This window comes from Lagenorhynchus albirostris, chromosome 17 (assembly GCF_949774975.1).
Source record: "Lagenorhynchus albirostris chromosome 17, mLagAlb1.1, whole genome shotgun sequence".
Lineage (NCBI taxonomy): Eukaryota > Metazoa > Chordata > Mammalia > Artiodactyla > Delphinidae > Lagenorhynchus > Lagenorhynchus albirostris.
In genome coordinates, this window is record NC_083111.1 from 75,995,672 (window position 1) to 76,009,633 (window position 13,962).

At 42.2% G+C, this 13,962-nt stretch overlaps 1 long non-coding RNA gene across 1 annotated transcript in view; it reads left to right on the forward strand.

The window, feature by feature from the left end:
* LOC132508141 (uncharacterized) overlaps positions 1-13,962 on the forward strand; it is a 222,755-nt gene that overhangs the window by 85,197 nt on the left and 123,596 nt on the right. Inside the window, exon 2 of the long non-coding RNA XR_009536449.1 lies at positions 10,537-10,750. This is a non-coding gene — a long non-coding RNA (uncharacterized LOC132508141). The remainder of the gene's footprint in view (positions 1-10,536; positions 10,751-13,962) is intronic.

Genomic DNA, 13,962 nt, shown 5'->3' on the forward strand with positions numbered 1-13,962 from the left:
CCCTCAGCCCTGGGAGTTTGGAGATGGGGGTATGAAGGGCTAAACCAGAGGCCGGTCAGCCTGCACGTCCCTCCTTCAACTCCTCACCCCAGCAGGTCTGGGGCGATTACCTTGTTTTTCTGCAGTCTCTTACCTGTGTCCTTTGAGGGGGGCATCTTTAAGAATTCAGTTTTCTGGATCTTAGAGAGGTAACGCTGTGCACACACTGGGTAGTATGCATCACTGAGTGGTGTCTGGGGCAGAATCCTATAATCAGACCCATTTATATTTTGCAGTGAAACATGGGAGTTTTCCGGGGAAGTCAGATTAGTAAGCAGTGGATTCAAATTCTAAACAGGGAGCCCAACTGGTCCCCTAGGACAGGAGATGGCACCTAACCTTAGAGGCTGAGCCAAAAGGGCAGGGTGGAGCTGAATGGTCCCCAAGTCCAAGACCCACGCTCTTCAGACACTCCTGCCTCTGGCCGCAGGCTGTTGATGCACTTCCCGGTGCTGTCTTGAGATTTGGAGACTCAAGTCTTAGGGTGGGACCTATTGGTGTTGGTGGCTGGTTGGCTCCCCAGGACTGCAGAAAGCATTTCAGATTTCCCTAAAGGGTATGCATGATCTGTAATGAGCTTAGTTTCTGATAAATCCCTGTCTACCCCACATATCCCTCAGTTTTAAAGGTGTAGAAAATATCTCACGGTGGGTTGTGAAGAACCGAGCACTGGCCAGACACATAGTAGGTGCTCCGTAAACAATTCCTCGTCTTTCCTTCCCTCCTTCCCCTGTAGGTGTCCTAGGGAATTAAATTTAGTATAACTGTCTCATCTGCCTGGCAGCCTCCCTTTCTTTCTTCCCGGGAAATTGCCTGCCGCCTGGCATGTATTTACTTCCATCTGGGATTTTAAAATTCAGCTGAATAACAATCATCGTGAGGAAGACACTGGCTGGAAGAAACTGTAGGAGAAATCATGGCCGTGGTTCCACTCGTCCACCTGAGCTGCTCGAGAAGATGAGAAGGTAGAGAAATAAAGCATCTCTATTTTCGGAAAGGTACACACAGAGGAAGAAAAATAAAGTGGTGTGCGGGCTATCTATAATAAATTTCAATTTGAGAGAGGTGCTGACCTGTAGCCGGCTAATGTAATGGAAAAATTTGATTGTGCTGAATCTGGAGAAAGAAGGGGCCCAGAAAAGTTGTAACTGGGTGGACAGGGAGTGGGGTGCTGTTCCAAGGGGGCAGAGGTCGCTGTCACTCGGCAGCAGAACGGAATGAGTGACTGGATTTGGAAGTGGGGGCATACAACATTTTCACTGCAGATCCACGGTGTCAGTGGGTCGGGCCACCAGTGGCAGGATGGAGTCACAAAGCATAAAGGGAAAGGCAGGAGGCCTAGACCGGAATATGGCATTGTGGATAGGAGTCAGACAGACCCCATTAAAACTCCGAGTCTCTTCCTCTCTGGATGACCCTGAACCAAGTTTCTTACATCTCTGAACCACAATTTTCTCAGCTGAAAAAAAATATTCAATAATATTCTAAAGTCTGCCTTGCAGAATTAGTTTGAGGTTCAAAGTGATAAAGCAGGTAAAATAGCCTATTTGCCTGGAGCATTAAAAAGACTCAAGAGATTGTTCATTTTAGAGTTCACTTATCAGGGGAGCCTGGACTCTGCAGAAAGAAGGAGAGAATAGGAGTAAGGTGCCAATTATGGTGACTGAGGTGTGTGTTAAGAAACAGCCTCTCTTGGGGAGAACCTTCAAGATGGCAGAGGAGTAAGACGTGGAGATCACCTTCCTCCCCACGAATACATCAAAAATACATCGACATGTGGAACAACTCCTACAGAACACCTACTGAACGCTGGCAGAAGACCTCAGACTTCCCAAAAGGCAAGAAACTCCCTGCATACCTGGCCATGTGGCTGACAGGGTCTTGGTGCTCTGGCCAGGTGTCAGGCCTGAGCCTCTGAGGTGGAGAACCGAGATCAGGACATTGGTGCACCAGAGACCTCCTGGCCCTTAGTAATATCAGTTGGTGAGAGCTCTCCTAGAGATCTCCATCTTAACACTAAGACCCAGCTCCACTCAACGACCAGCCAGCTCCAGTGCTGGACACCCCAGGCCAAACAACTAGCAAGACAGGAACACAACCCCACCCATTAGGAGAGAGGCTGCGTAAAATCATAATAAGTTCACAGACACCCAAAAAAACACACCACCGGAAGTGGTCCTGCCCACCAGAAAGACAAGATCCAGCCTCATCTGTCAGAACACAGGCACCAGTCCCCTCCACCAGGAAGCCTAAACAACCCACTGAACTACCTTTGCCACTGGGGGCAGACACCAAAAACAGTGGGAACTACGAACCTGCAGGCTGCGAAAAGGAGACCACAAACAGTAAGTTAAGCAAAATGAGAAGACAGAGAAATACACAGCAGATGAAGGAGCAAGGTAAAAACCCACCAGACCAAACAAATGAATAGGAAATAGGCAGTCTACCTGAACAAGAATTCAGAGTAAAGATAGTAAAGATGTTCCAAAATCTTGGAAATAGAAGGGAGAAAATACGTTTAACGAGGACCTAGAAGAACTAAAGAGCAAACGAACAATGATGAACAACACAATAAATGAAATGAAAAATTCTCCAGAAGGAATCAATAGCAGAATAACTGAGGCAGAAGAAAGGATAAGTGACCTGGAAGATAAAATAGTGGAAATAACTACCGCAGAGCAGAATAAGAAAAAAGAATGAAAAGAATTGAGGACAGTCTCAGAGACCTCTGGGACAACATTAAATGCACCAACATTCGAATTATAGGGGTCCCAGAAGAAGAAGAGAAAAAGAAAGGGACTGAGAAAATATTTGAAGAGATTATAGTTGAAAACTTCCCTAATATGGGAAAGGAAATAGTCAAATCCAGGAACTGCAGACAGTCCCATACAGGATAAATCCAAGGAGAAGCATGCCAAGACACATATTAATCAAACTATCAAAAGTCAAATACAAAGAAAAAATATTAAAAGCAGCCGGGAAAAACAACAAATAGCATACAAGGGAATCCCCATAAGGTGAGCAGCTAATCTTTCAGCAGAAACTCTACAAGCCAGAAGGGTGTGACAGGACATATTTAAAGTGACGAAAGGGAAAAACCTACAACCAAGATGACTCTACCCAGTAAGGATCTCATTCAGATTTGACAGAGAAGTTAAAACCTTTACAGACAAGCAAAAGCTAAGAGAATTCAGCAACACCACACCAGCTTTACAACAAATGCTAAAGGAACTTCTTTAGGAAGGAAACACAAGAGAAGGAAAAGACCTACGATAAGAAACCCAAAACAATTAAGAAAATGGTAATAGGAGCATACATATTGATAATTACCTTAAATGTAAATGGATTAAATGCTCCAACCAAAAGACATAGACTGGCTGAATGTATACAAAAACAAGACCCATATATATGCTGCCTATAAGAGACCCCCTTTAGACCTAGGGACACATACAGACTGAAAGTGAGGGGATGGACGATGATATTCCATGCTAATGGAAATCAAAAGAAAGCTGGAGTAGCAATTCTCATATCAGACACAATAGACTTTAAAATAAAGACTAAAACAAGAGACAAAGAAGGACACTACATAATGATCAAGGGATCAATCCAAGAAGAAGATATAACAATTGTAAATATTTATGCACCCAACATACGAGCACCTCAATACATAAGGCAAATGCTAACAGCCATAAAAGCGGAAATTGACAGTAACACAATCAAAGTAGGGGACTTTAGCACCCCACTTTCACCAATGGACAGATCATCCAAAATGAAAATAAATAAGGAAACACAAGCTTTAAATGACACATTAAACAACATGGACTTAGTTGATATTTAAAGGACATTCCATCCAAAAACAACAGAATACACTTTCTTCTCAAGTGCTCATGGAACATTCTCCAGGATAGATCATATCTTGAGTCACAAATCAAGCCTTGGTAAATTTAAGAAAATTGAAATCATATCAAGAATCTTTTCTGACCACAACACTCTAAGACTAGATATCAATTACAGGAAAAAAAACTGTAAAAAATACAAACACACGGACGCTAAACAGTACACTACTAAATAACCAAGAGATCACTGAAGAAATTAAAGAGGAAATCAAAAAACACCTAGAAACAAATGACAATGAAAACACAACAACCCAAAACTATGGGATGTAGCAAAAGGAGTTCTAAGAGGGAAGTTTATAGCAACACAATCCTACCTCAAGAAACAAGAAACATCTCAAATAAACAACCTAACCTTGCACCTAAAGCAGTTAGAGAAAGAAGAACCAAAAAACCCCAAAGTTAGCAGAAGGAAAGAAATCATAAAGATCAGGTCAGAAATAATTGAAAAAGAAATGGAGGAAACAATAGCAAAGTTCAATAAAACTAAAAGCTGGTGCACTGTGAAGATAAACAAAGTTGATAAACCATTAGCCAGACTCATCAAGAAAAAAAGGGAAAAGAATCAGATCAATAGAATTAGAAATGGAAAAGGAGAAGTAACAACTGACACTGCAGAAATACAAAGGATCATGAGAGATTACTACAAGCAACTCTATGCCAATAAAATGGACAACCTGGAAGAAACGGACAAATTCTTAGAAAAGCACAACCTTCTGAGACTGAACCAGGAAGAAATAGAAAATATAAGCAGACCAATCACAAGCACTGAAATTGCGACTGTGATTAAAAATCTTCCAACAAACAAAAGCCCAGGACCAGATGGCTTCCCAGGCGAATTCTATCAAACATTTAGAGAAGAGTTAACACCTAGCCTTCTCAAACTCTTCCAAAAGATAGCAGAGTGAGGAACACTCCCCAACTCATTCTATGAAGCCACCACCACCCTGATACCAAAACCACACAAAGATGCCACAAAAAAAGAAAACTACAGGCCAATATTACTGATGAACATAGATGTAGAAATCCACAACAAAATACAAGCAAACAGAATCCAACAGCACAGTAAAAGGATCATACACCATGATCAAGTGGGGTTTATCCCAGAAATGCAAGGATTCTTCAATATACACAAAGCAATCAGTGTGATACACCATATTAACAAATTGAAGAATAAAAACCATTTATTAATCTCAATAGACGCAGAAAAAGCTTTCGACAAAATTCAACATCCATTTATGATAAAATCCCTCCAGAAAGTAGGAATACAGGGAACTTACCTCAACATAATAAACACCATATATGACAAACCCACAGCCAACATCGTTCTCAATGGTGACAAACTTAAACCATTTCCACTAAGATCAGGAACAAGACAAAGTTGCCCACTCTCCTCACCACTATTATTCAACATAGTTTTGGATGTTATAGCCATAGCAATCAGAGAAGAAAAAGAAATAAAAGGAACCAAATTGGAAAAGAAGAAGTAAAGCTGTCACTGTTTGCAGATGACATGATACTGTACATAGAGAATCCTAAAGATGCTACCAGAAAACTACTAGAGCTAATCAATGAATGTGGTAAAGTAGCAGGATACAAAATTAATGCACAGAAATCTCTGGCATTCCTATACACTAACGATGAAATCTGAAAGAGAACTTAAGGAAACGCTTCCATTAACCATTGCAACAAAAAGAATAAAATACCTAGGAATAAACCTACCTAAGGAGACAAAAAGACCTATATGTAGAAAACTATAAGACACTGATGAAAAAAAAATTAAAGATGATACAAACAAATGGAGAGATATACCATGTTCTTGGGTTGGAAAAATCAACATTGTGAAAATGACTCTACTGCCCAAAGCAATCTACAGATTCAATGCAATGCCTATCAAACTACCACTGGCATTTTTCACAGAACTAGAACAAAAAATTTACAATTTGTATGGAAACACAAAAGACCCCAAATAGCCAAAGCAATCTTGAGAAAGAAAAATGGAGCTGGAGGAATCAGGCTCCCTGACTTCAGACTATACTACAAAGCTACAGTCATCAAGACAGTATGGTTCTGGCACAAAAACAGAAATAGAGATCAATGGAACAGGATAGAAAGCACAGAGATAAACCCATGCACATATGGTCACCTTATCTTTGACAAAGGAGGCAAGAATATGCAATGGAGAAAAGACAGCCTCTTCAATAAGTGGTGCTGGGAAAACTGGGCAGCTACATGTAAAAGAATGAAATTAGAGCACTCACTAACACCATACACAAAAATAAACTCAAAATGGATTAAAGACCTAAATGTAAGGCCAGACACTATAAAACTCTTAGAGGAGAACATAAGCAGAACGCTGTATGACATAAATCACAGCAAGATCCTTTCTGACCCACCTCCTAGAGAAAGGGAAATAAAAACAAAAATAAACAAATGGGACCTAATGAAACTTAAAAGCTCTTGCACAGCAAAGGAAACCATAAACAAGATGAAAAGACAACCCTCAGAATGGGAGAAAATATTTGCAAATGAAGCAACTGACAAAGGATTAATCTCCAGAATATACAAGCAGCTCATGCAGCTCAATATCAAAAAACAAACAACCCCATCCAAAAATGGGCAGAAGACCTAAATAGACATTTCTCCAAAGAAGATATACAGATTGCCAACAAACACATGAGAGGATGCTCAACATCACTAATCATTAGAGAAATGCAAATCAAAACTATAATGAGGTATCACCTCTCACCAGTCAGAATGGCCTCATCAAAATGTCTAAAAATAATAAATGCTGGAAAGGGTGTGGAGAAAAGGGAACGCTCTTGTGCTGTTGGTGGGAATGTAAATTGATACAGCCACTATGGAGAACAGTATAGAGGTTCCTTAAAAAAGTAAAAATAGAACTACCAAATGACCCAGTAATCCCACTACTGGGCATATACCCTGAAAAAACCATAAGTCAAAAAGAGTCATGAAAAAAAAAAAAAAAAAAAGAGTCATGTACCACAATGTTCATTGCAGCCTTATTTACAATAGCCAGGACATGAAAGCAACCTAAGTGTCCATCGACAGAGGAATGGATAAAGAAGATGTGGCACATATATACAATGGAATATTACTCAGCCATAAAAAGAAACGAAATTGAGTTATTTGTAGTGAGGTGGATGGACCTAGAGTCTGTCATACAGAGTGAAGTAAGTCAGAAAGAGAAAAACAAATACCGTATGCTAACACGTATATATGGAATCTAAAAAAACAAAACAAAACAAAAACTGTTTTTTTTTTTTTTGTGAAGAACCTCAGGGCAGGACAGGAATAAAGACACAGATGTAGAGAATGGACTTGAAGACACGAGGAGGGGGAAGGGTAAGCTGGAACGAAGTGAGAGAGTGGCATGGACATATATACACTACCAAATGTTAAATAGATAGCTAGTGGGAAGCAGCTGCATAGCACAGGGAGCTCAGCTCGGTGCTTTGTGACCACCTAGAGGGGTGGGATAGGGAGGGTGGGAGGGAGATGCAAGAGTGAGGGGATATGGGGGTATATGTATACGTGTATAGCTGATTCACTTCGTGAAACTAACACACCATTGTAAAGCAATTATACCCCAATAAAGATTTAAAAAAAAAAAAAAAGAAAGAAAAGCCTCTCTCTCTCGTTGCCTGGCAGTTGAAGGGCAGGTGGGTTTCCAGGAGGATGCTCATTCCCTACAGAATACGATGTTTATTGCTGAAATTTTGTCTACCAAAGAAAGGTGAAGCAAGCTGTTTTTCAGGCAGGGTGTATCATACATACCAGGCAAAGGAGAGGAATCTTGGCTCGCCTGCCCTGTAGGCTGTATTTCCAAGCCCATCAGCAGCTAGACATCAATAAATTCAGCAAGGCTGCATTATGTCTTATAATAGAAAGAGCCTGGGTTTTGAGGTCAGAAAGGTAAAGATTCAGATGTGGCTCACCATCTTTCAGTCTTTAATTTAACACACGTTCGCTGAGGCTGGCTAGTTCATGGTATGGCGGCGGCAGAGGATGGGAGGAGGGTGTACAGAGATTAACCGAAGCAGTCAGTATTTTCATGTGATCATGAAAGGAGAGGAAGATCGTTAAACAAATGCATGTGAAATGCTGTGCAAGGTCGGAGATGGAGGGATGTACACAGGAGATCATGGAGTGTCCCAGCTTCAGAGTCTCTGTCCTAGAAGGTTTCCTGAAAGAGAGGATACCTGGAAACAGCCGTAAGAGATGAAGAGGATTTGGGATTGGGGATGGACAGTTTAAACAGTCAGAGGCTTTATCTTCTTGGAGACTCATTTCCCTGAATGTGAAATAGAGGTCACGTCTATGTAACGGGGTCATTGCGGGCACTGACGTATTAGTACTTTGGAGATTGTGTTTTGCTGAATATCAGCAGCTGGGAACATTCACTTAAAAAGACTTCGATAATTGAAGGAAAAAGTGATATTTTAGTGTTACTGTACGAGTGCAGCTTTTTATAATTAGTGCGGTTCAATATTTTTATATAATTATTATCCATTTGTATTTTTGCTTTGTGAACTTCCTGCTCTTGCCCTCGGCACCTGAAAGCTCAAGCTTTAGAAGTCATTGCCGTGCCTAGGAGAGTGATAGATAATATGAAATAAATGGGACAGAAGGAAGGAAGCATGAAGACTCATACCTTTAGGTGGTGAGGAGACTTATACACACGGGACCAAGTTACAGAACCGAATTTCTGTGAAACATCGTGAGTTCCTAAATTGAAGAAGAATTTTGAGCTCATTTCCCCCTCACTACAAAGACAGTCTTTCAACTCAAATTATCACACACTCGCACTGGAATGATCTGCGGGCTCTCCAAGTGCAAGTCCTGCTGTGGTCCTGGAGACATCAAGATGGACAAGGCACTGCCTCTGCCTTGAGGATCATATTCTGATAGAGAAGACAAATATATGGGCAGATATTTTTAATATAGTGTCATATCTGCAAAGACAGGGCTGGGCCAGGGGCTGGAGAAAGAATTCTTAGTGCCCACCATGGGGGTCCAGAGAGGTCTTTTTGGAGAAGGGTCAGCCTGGCCTTGCAACTCAGCCTTACAGAAATTAGTACCAGAAATGTTTGGTTGCAAATGCTTTTCTCCAAGGTGGGATAGAATGCTGGTGAAATATTTTCCCCTGGAGGGCTGGACTCTGTTGTGAATAAGGGGCTGGGGGCATTTCACAAGGATTACTCTTCTCTTCCACCTGCCAGGGCCACAAGGGAACCTCTCTCAGCTCTGCAGTGTGAGGACCCACTAGGATTGCTGGAGCTAAAACCTGCAAAGGTGTGGTGGCCTCCCTAAGACACAGGCTACTCCCCCTCAGCCTCCACCGATTTGTCAAAATTACCATGCAAGTGTTCCCACCAGTTTCTGGCTTCAGATGCTTCTGTTCTCAGATGAGACCCTGCATTCACCTCTCTCTCCAGATCTTAGGGCCGTAGTTTCCCCGTAACCTCAGTTCTCTGTTGGGTCTAACAGAAATCACTGATTCTCATGGTTCAGTTTTTTTCCTGTTGTAAAGATGGGAGTGACAACCTCTAAGTTCCCTTCAAGTTGAGCTGCAACCCAATTATGCTATATTTGCACAGTGGGACACGTGTCCGTAATGAAAAATAAGGAACTACTAATTCACTCATCAACACAGGATGAATCTTGAAAACTTTATGCTTATCAAAATAAGACAGACAGGAAAGAGGATGTGTTGTATGATTCCACTTGTATGAAGTTTACAATAGGCAAAACTAATCTAGGAGGACAGAAATCAGAGGAGTGGCTGTCTCTGGGGGAGGGTCAGGAATTGAGTGGAAGAGAATATAAAAGAAGTTTCTGGTGCGACGGAAATATTTTGTATCTTGTTTGGGGTTGGGATATTGGTTATGCAAGTCCATATGTTTGTCAAAAATCATCTAACGGTACACTTAAGATATGTGCATTTCACTTTATGTCACTTACCTTAATTAAAAAAAAAAACTTGAAAAACAGATGTCATTTGAAGTCATGGGAATATAGGAGGTCCGCTAACGAGGGAGGGTGATGAGAAGCGAGTGGGTCAGAGCCCAGGGGCACCCCAAGACTGAGAGGTGAGGAAGAGCAGAAAGCCTCAGGAAGGGGCCCGAGGAGAAGCAGCCCAGTTGCCTCCTCCATACAGTGATGCCAGGGCTTCTTCCAGATCCCTTATTCTCAGGGTCAGTGAAACAACTGTAGTGAAACGCGGAGCGGATCCTGCTTTAACAGAGTCCTGTGTGCACATCAAATCCCACTGGTTTGGGCTTCCCTGGTGGCGCAGTGGTTGAGAGTCCGCCTGCCGATGCAGGGGACACGGGTTCGTGCCCCGGTCCGGGAGGATCCCACATGCCGCAGAGCGGCTGGGCCCGTGAGCCATGGCCGCTGAGCCTGCGCGTCCGGAGCCTGTGCTCCGCAGCGGGAGAGGCCGCAACAGTGAGAGGCCCGCGTATAGCAAAAAAAAAAAAAAAATCCCACTGGTTTGTAGGTTCCCCAGGAAGTGGAAATCTGTGAATTGAGGACCGTGAGCCTCCTGGGTTGTTGTCTAAGCGAGTGTCTCCCTGTGTAGGTTACGCGGAGCCCTGGAGCACAGCTGCATTTTGCTGGGGTCACGTGGGGAGGAAGATGCCCGGGAAGCGAGGAACAGCTCTGATCCACTGCCTGGAGGACTCGGGGCTGGAGGTGTATGAATGCGCCTGACTTACCACCAGCTCTGAGTTAGTCATCAGACCCAGTTCAGCCCCTGCCCCGTGCAAGAGTCCGCTGCCTGATACACAGGAAGGGTGAGTAAGTGACTCTGTTGAATAAGAGAAAAGCAGAATGTGAATTCTATTCATAATCATTAATGGTGAGCCTCATGGAAATGTATGTTTTGTGTTGAGATATTAAGTAATGGTAATGATAATTCTATATTATACAACTCATAAATTATAGGTAGTGGCTAGGTAGATGGATGAATAGGTAGGTAGATAGATAGATAGAGATTGAAGGTGAGAGAGCACGCTGAAATAGTTTTTACTTTTGGAGTGCAATCAAATATAGTCCAAAAGGAGACCGTTACCATAGTGAATGGGTTGGAGAGAGGTTAAGACTTGAGTGAGGTGAGGTGCTGTCGGTTCATCCAGGTGAGGCACTTGAAATGGAAATGAAGATAATGGTGAAGTTTCAAAGAATGTTAAGGAGGTTGACTCATGAGAGTAAATTACAGGAACATGTGACAAACGGCAGCTCTTTTGTAGAAACCAGGCTGTGAGTCTAGATAGAAGGTACAGACTAAGGCAAAAATCTTATCTGTGAGCAGATAGAGGGTTAGCTGATCACAGACAGAATCTATGTGTTAAGATTGGTCAGCAAGGCTCCTTTGGCTGTCTGAGGTGAGATGCATGGACCAAAGATTCTGGGGAGGAAGAGGGGGAGTTTTGAGTGGTCACCCTGGACCACGTGGAGAGAATCTTTTCAGAGGATCATCAACTCCCTGATAAGAGCATTGATGAGGGTTATATTGCTTCCTCTGATTAGCTTCCAGGGGAAAAGAAGATGACAAAGTACAGGTTGGGGGAAGAAAAGTTTTATTTTGTAGAGGGGAAACAAACCCCTCAACAAGGGGTCCTCAACAAGAGGAGCCTGACACAGGTAAGAAAAGAAACGGGCAAGACACAGAAGTAACTTTTAGTGATGCTTGAAAAAACAAGAGAAAATCAAAGTGTAGAATAGTTACAAGCAAAGTAGGGAACAGAATCCACATATGGAACAAAGAGAATCCCAGTTGTATACATTTCAAAGGTACGAATGAGTGGAGCCTGCAGACGAGCTGATACATGGAAGAAAGATGAAAGGAAGTACACCTGGACCTGAGCAGAAAGTCTGAGGTTTGGGGATGCCCAGGATAAGGCATTATCCTGTACTTCCCTCTCTACACGCTAAGGGTGAACCTCAGCTGCTCTCTTTAAACAAGGATTGACTATGAATACAATTCAATTTAGCCGCTGTTTATCCATTGCCTACTAGATGCAATGCATTGTACTTAGGGCTATGGGAACTAAGGAGATGAATAAAGCATGGAGTCTGCTCTCTAAGAGCCCACAGCTGAGCTGGGGGACACATGTAAACAAGTGGCTCTAACAAGAACAGAAAATAAAATGACAGCTAAATAGAGCGCCCAGCAGCGCACTGTGAGCAATCCCTCAGGAGGAAATCTGTAATTCCAGCTGGGTGTGTTGGGGAAAATTCCCGGCAGGAGCTGTTGCTTGACCCATGTTAGGAAGGTTTTATCTGGAAGGAGGGAATGGGTGGAATGTGGGCAGAGGAAACACCGTGAACAGAGGCAGGAAGGCAGGAAACTATGGGGTGTGCTCAACACGGCCGTCGGTTACTGTGCTTTGTCCTCAAGGTCATCCTCAATGACAGTGTCAGGAGGAATCTTTCCTCCTCCGCCTGCAGCGGCACTTTCTTCCATAAGGCATCTCTCCCCAATATTAACATGCTCTGTTGACTTGTCTTCTGCATCTCACTCAGAATTTTTGCTTCTGGGGGCAAGGACCAGGCTCCACTCACCCCTTTATTCTCTAACTGGCGTAGTTCCCGGCACAAGGCTGGTGCTCAAGGACTCTAGGGAAGACCATGAAAGAGTTGATCTTGCATTCAGTAGGCAATTATGAAACAGCAAAGGTTTTGCATATTTTTGAAAGACGTCTTGAACAATTTGGTACCACTTCTGTGAGAGAGGAAGTGGAAGAGGTATAGGATGAGTTGTCTAGAGGAGAGGGCAGTGATGGTGGCTCTGGGGTGAGGAGTGGTGAGACGGTGTGTCACTTATCGCTAGGGTTAATCATAGAGAACTCATGAAGGTGAGCCAACCTGAGAGCAGAATGGAATTTTGCTTGGATTTCTTGATCAGAGTAAGCCAAAAGGAGTTTACCTTAATAACTGGTGATCTTTCTTTTCAACACGATTGAGCACATCCTCATAGGTGATGAATCTGCATATGTAATATTTTCCCCGTCACTTATTGTCAGATGTGCTTCACTTTTGCAAGCAGCTCTTTTCTTTTCTGGGTTAGTTTCCACCTCGTGCAGTGGTGATACCCAAACACTCACCTCCAAGAAGAAGCATCCCACCGTATCTTCATCTCTGTCAGAACTCCCTTTACACTTTGTGTCTGTAGCACGTTCTCTGGAAATGGTCTGGAAGGGAAAGGAGAGATCACTGGGCTAAATGTTCATTAAAAAAAAATTGGAATATAGTTGATTTACAATGTTGTGTTAGTTTCAAGTGTACAGCAAAGTGATTCAGTGATTTCAAGTGTACAGCAAAATTATTTCAAAGTGATTTCAAGTGTACAGCAAAGTGATTTCAAAGTGATTTCAAGTGTACAGCAAAGTGATCTATATGTATAGATATATACATACATATATATATTTTTTTCAGATTCTTTTCCCTTGTAGGTTATTACAAAATATTGAGTATAGTTCCCTGTGCTATACAGTAGGTCCTTGCTGGTTATCTATTTTATATCTGATAGTGTGTATATGCTAATCCTAAACTCCTAATTTATCCTCCTCCCTCTTTTCCCTTCGGTAACTGTAAGTTTGTTTTCTATGTCTGTGGGTCTATTTCTGTTTTATATATAAGTTCATTTGTATCATTTTTTTAGATTCTACATATAAGCCATGTTACATGACACTTGTCTTTCTCTGACTCACTTCACTTAGTATGTAATCTCTAGGTCCATCCATGTTGCTGCAAATGGCATTATTTCATTCTTTTTTTATACAATGGAATATTACTCAGCTATAAATGTTCATTTCACAGTAGCAAAATGAGACTTTGACTTTTTAATTAACTTGCCTAAAATCCCACAGGCTGTTAACAGCAGAGCTGAGCATAAAGATGCAAGTGAACAGACGCAGTCATTCAAAACTTAGTCAACCCAGTGGGTCTTCACTAAATGATGATGACAGTGGTGTTCAATTAGATCAAGGTAGAATTTGGTGTC